Source organism: Telopea speciosissima, chromosome 2, assembly GCF_018873765.1.
Source record: "Telopea speciosissima isolate NSW1024214 ecotype Mountain lineage chromosome 2, Tspe_v1, whole genome shotgun sequence".
Taxonomy (NCBI): Eukaryota; Viridiplantae; Streptophyta; class Magnoliopsida; order Proteales; family Proteaceae; genus Telopea; species Telopea speciosissima.
The window spans coordinates 32,334,673-32,340,672 of record NC_057917.1 but is presented as its reverse complement, the minus strand read 5'-3'; positions in this window follow the sequence as shown (position 1 = coordinate 32,340,672).

The window sequence follows — 6,000 nt, the reverse complement described above, 5'->3', positions numbered from 1 at the left end:
CTGTGGTTAGGATGCTTATCCCCTTATGCTACGACCCTTGCCAACAGGGGTTTATGTGTTGGATAGTCTGAGCACTTGTGGTCTGTGGAGGTGGGAGAGGCCATGACAGGGATAGTGATGGCTATCGGGGTTTGCCACTGGGTGGTCATGATGGCTTCTACAGGCGTAGGTCCCCTTGTGATAACTGAGGTTTCACTGGGGCGATAGGATAAGTGACCCTCAGTGCCTCCCGAGTTATTATAGTAGCATACACTTGACCGATAGAATTGTGTGCCAGGTGGAAAATGAATCTAACATTAGAATGCATCATTCTGACTTTGAACTGTTTGTGTGGTGTATGTGCATTCCCCTTTGCTCTCTCACTAGCTAGTGTAGCTAATCCCGTTGCGCAACCTCTTTTTAGTTGATATGCAGGAGGTACTACTCTTGATGAGCACCGTTGGATGCGAATCAAGTGGGGCTGGAGGCCGTGACTTGGATGTAGATGTACACCCAAGATTGGTGCCCTTGGGGCAATTATTTATTATTTAATTTCTGTCTTCATTCCACAATCATTTTTAAACTGTATGTTTATTTATAAGGAGAGTAATGAATGGTTACTTGTATGAAAATTGTAATATGTGTTATCATTAGAGAACCGATGCTCTATAATTTCACATGATTTAAGTTAATTTCGCTTCCGTTAACTCTGTAATTGGAATGACTTATTTCATTTTGGTACGTTCCTTTCTGTTATTAATATGTGATGACAGGGTGGACTGTGGCTCGGGACACTGTATCTGTGATCCTGGTAGGTATTGGGATGACACGGGTTGTCCCAGTCGCCCCCTATGTGGCAGTATACATATTACATTGGGATGGGGGCGTGACATAGTGGTATCAGAGCGATGATGTTCTGCACCGACCACAGTCCGAAGTAATCTTTTGATTTACTCTCCACAATTAGGTTCTAAATTAAAAATCTCAAGAACATAAGCTGTTGTATGTGGACATAGGAGAAGACTGATTGGAGTGAAAACAAGAATCTAGATGATAATAGGCAACATGGAACTTAGAACTCAAAACATAAGCTGTTAAGCTACAACGGTGTGATTTCTTGGTTGAGTCCTAAGTAGAAAATAGATGGGTAAATATATACTATAATCCTTAAACGATAATGAATTAAATATAACCAACCATAATAGTCCACCATGATCTAAACAAGAGAGAATTAAGCAAACAAATATATATATATATATATATATATATATATATATATATATATATATATATATAGGATTAATTTCAGATTCCCACTTGTTCCAACCCTTCCATAAAGACAACTGAGTCTTTTACAATTCAACACCCTTGATCTCATCTGTTCTAAATTCAAAATGCATACATCCAACCACCATAATTGTTCCAAACTCTTTGTTTGGGCATAACAGTGCCCATTTCAACCTCAGGCATAAGGTTTCAAAGATTCAACTAAAAACATCTGATTGTTCCACTCAAACCGAGGGTACATTCATCCACCACAATTAAAATGTTCTCAAAAGTTCACCAAACCAATTGACTAGAAGAAAGAAAAGAAAATGCAAGAAAAGGCAAAAGAAATAGTTTCAACATCCCAATCCATCAAAAGACAAGAAACTAAAAGAACTGATCCAATATAACATCAAAGAACTGCTGGAGAAGAACTGAGCTAGCCATCTGCACCACCGCCAGCACCGCAACCCAGGAAAGCATTAAGATCTTTCACTCCTCGCTCTATGCTTTCTAGACGCTGAGCCTGATCGGAGAATTGCTTCTTGACATCATCGAAGCCATCCACCATCCTCAGGTTCAGTCGCCGAATAGCCATCAAGATGTCGCTACCTCCCCTTGGTGCACCTGAAGTACCTGCTGCAGATGGCCCTAAGCTCATGAACTCAATGTCATCATCACTGTCATCCTCATCCTCCTCCCTGGCTCCTCTGCCATTCCCGTACTAAACTTGCTTCCCTGCACTATCATAATCATAGTACAGATTCATCTTTTGCAATGCATTGAACCCAATAGGTCCCTCAGTGCATGTTTCCTTGGGTTCACGGTCAAGATCAATCCCAAGGAATAAGAAAATCCTGGTAAGCAGCCGACCATAGGGTAGAGTATTGTTGCGAATAGGATTCATCACTGCGCGGGCCATGTGCTGCATGACCACGCGAGGCAGACAGATAGGTTGGCCAGTGTACAGAGAATGAGCCAGAACCGCAGACATCAACGGAGGAAGGGTACTGTGTCCCTTAGAAGGAGCCAGATTGGTCTTGGCTATAAAGATTAGAACACGCTGAGAAGGAGGGAACTTGGAAAGATCTTCGTTCTCCTCAAACCTATCGTTGGAGAGAACCTTAAATAATTTTCGCTTCTCATCTGGAGGGAGGCACTTGTCCGGATGACTGCTTAGGGGATAGTACACCCTCTCACCTTCTGAGGATACATTGAGAAGAACCCCCAGCTCCACGACTAATGACCACTCCCTTTACATAGGAAATCAATCTGGAACCATCGTCATCCTCCTGGACCATTACCAGATTTGCGTAGAATTCCCTGACCAGTGTGGGGTAGTAGAAGTCTGGCTAAATGAGCATTTCGGTCCATTTCAATCTATCAAACCTGGCCCCCACCTTATAGGCCAAAAGCTCTTCTAGTATTACATCTCTCTCCACAAGAATCTTCTTATTGAAGAGATGCTCCCTGTAGATTCCTTCAGTCTTTTCTGAGATAAACCGGTTTACGTTGTAGGCAGTGGGAATAGCTTGCACAAGGGATAGATCTCTCTTCCTTTTGGGACTCATGATTAATTACCTACACATAAGGCACAAACCAAAGAAAGACAATAAATGTAAGCCAAATTGGAATGATGGCATATGATTGGCAAATAATTTATAGGAGTGAAATGTTTAAATGATTTGGAGACGATGAGAAGAGAAGATTATGCATGAGGAAATCAAAAAAAAAAAAAAGGGAAACATAGTATATATAAGGTAGGACAGGGATACCATTGGAGATGTGCTTGAAAACAAGATGTATGTATATATAAAATTCATGTGAGATCCCTAGTGTGTGAGAAGTGGGGTTGATGTGAGCAATATGTGTCTTGATTATCCTATTCTCCAATCAACACCAAATAAGTAAACAATTGAGTAGATTACCCCAATAAGAGAAGGAAATTATTTATTGAGGAAAAGAGGTAGGTAACAAGAATTATGCAAATAATCCCATAATGTAAGGAATGTATTTGAAAATACATCAAGAGGATGAGTTGTTTGAATGAAAATGAGAATGTACTTGAGGATTTATCAAAGAAAAGATGGTCTATGAGGTTCTAAGGCATATAATAAATCTAACATGCTTTAGAGAAGTTTTCCCACGATATTGAAGGATTGAGGTTTTACCCCAATTTAAAAACCTAGAATTATCCAAGTAAATCCAACTACACTTGGCAGTCTTAGCAAACAATCTTCAAAATGCTTGCAAGGGCTTTAAAATTTACAAGGAATGCAATGTTCATGCAAGGATCTAACCGATCAATTAGGGTTCGATTCTAACCCAAGAACCTTAGCCTAAATAGATTTTGGCATGGACTTGGTGTACATAACCATGAAAAATGCAAACAAAATCAAATCCAATCACAACCTAGGATTATCCATCTCAAATCCAAGAAGAAAAGGGAAGGAATATGAAGAGACTCAAGCCACAATTTCACCAATGAAGAGAAGAAAGAATGGGAAAGAGAAAGGAGAAGAGAAATTCTTACCTTAGGAGTGTAAGAGTTGATCTTAGGGCTTGAGACTTGTAAGAAAACCCTAGAGAGTGCTAGGAAGCCAAACGAAAACCCTGTAGAGCCCTCTCCCCTTACGGTTATGTTTCCCCTCTTCGGAGCCAAAAGTGAGTTTTAAAACTCGCGGCTCTGTTTTGTTAACTTCTGCAAACGGACGAACGAATGGATCCACTTATCGTGACTCCGCTCGTTGATCCGTCCTGCTTAAAGCTTGGAATTTTGGAATATTAGCCTGAGCGAATCCATATTCATAAGTCCGCATTTTCTCTCGACCAATGAGTCTTCTGAGATCAGACGAATGAGCGGATTTACGTTTCGTATCCGCCCGTTAGTCCGCTCTCCCTATTTTACGAAGGAGCCACAAACGGACCTAGAGTACTGATACCGCTTGTGAGTCCGCTCAATTTTTTTTAGGGTTTTGAGCCCAGATTTTTGGAGACTTTCTAACCACACCCATATGTGATGATTTTATGCCTAGCCCCTAGATTGGACACCCTAGTTGTGTGACCCATTTGTGGGGACCACTTAAGTATGGTCTAATGCCTTGAAATTGAAAGGGATTAAGACTTGTACCTGACTGGGCTAACATATGAGAAATGGCAGGCATCAGTGTACGCTGTGACTCCCCTCCTATGCGAGAGAAGGAGAGTTACCTTTGAGGATGAAAATCCTCAGACCCCGTTAATGAGACCTCTATAGGACCAAACCTATGTGGTGTAGAGACCCTTATAGGGGTACATAGGATCCAAATCCGTGGCCAGACTAGAACAAGGAGAACACTAGGCTGGCTGGTTTGGACAGGTTTAGTTGAACGAGCCATAAAGACCTCGTGTACCTGAAAATCATTCATGACACCTCAAGCTAGTGACAACTCTATTTGAACTTTACTTGGTTCATCCAAACCCTGTTTAGACTCAGAGAGGGAGTCCTAAGTCGTGAGTTGATTCCAAAAGGACCTAATATACTGTACCTAAGAATTGCTTGTTCTTATGGATTGACCTAGGTTACAGATATGTCCCTAGGGATATGAATGTAATTATTAGATTTATACCTACGATTGGTGTGAAAATGAATATATGTATATCCTTCGAACCCTGATGTGGGACTAGGTTAGTTCCTCAGAACCACAAGTGTGACCTTGGTTTGACTTATCATGGTAGCTAGTTTAAGCCCCGACCCTGGTCAGCCAGACCTTAAGTTAATAGGATATTAATTTAATAATGATTGGGTAGGTTAGTAATGGAACCTGCTTAAAAGAATTGGCTAAGACTAAAACTATTAGAAGGTAGTGTGGTTCTCGAAGAGGACTGGTATGGACTTTTCCCTTATGAGATAATTGAATAGTAGGTCTACATGGTTGTGAAAGCTGAAACTGAAGGCTGTAACAAGACCTTTTCCAACGACAGATATGAAGGGAGTAATGGGTCACCAAATGCGTTCCCTCCGTACTAGGAGTGACACATATGGAGATTCCATCAATATTCCAAATCATTCTAAAGTTGGGTTAAGTAATGAGATAACCCGAAGTGAAAGCATCCATAATGTGGACCCTATGTTGGGGACTGGACAGATTCAGTCCTGTAACCCAAGAATGACCAGAGTAGTGAAAGCCAGAGTAGTATCAGCTAATCTAGAAGATCTGGGGGACTTTCTATTCCTGGTGGCCTAGTTTAGTGTGTAAAGCCCTGTGTTACCTCTGGAATGCGGTAACCACCGACCTTTAACCCAATGGAGCTTAGGGTTACTGTGAACCACACCCCTGTGGTAACGCGACCCTAAGAGGAAAGAGAATGGTAGAACTGATCTGTTGTGTCAAATAGGCATTGCCTTATTTTGACCTGACCTTTGACTTAGTCCAAGTAGTGGGCCAATGGAAATGTTGTTATTCAACGTATCCTTGAGACTCTAGCTGCCTCAAATTTTGAGGACAATTTTTAATAAGGTTGGGGGGATGTTACACCCGGATTTTTTTCCTCTAAGGTTCCCTCACCATATGGTTCGTGAGGTTCCCCTTAGGGATGCTCGACACATGTCAAACAAAAATCCAAGGGTTGGCTTTTCAAATATAGTTTAAGATGGTGGTTTCCAATGAACGTGTGACTCTCTCTCACTCCTCTCTCCACTCTCCACTCTTTCCTCAAAACCAGACTTGTCTCCCTCCTCTCTCCACTCTTTCCTCAAAACCAGACTTGTCTCTC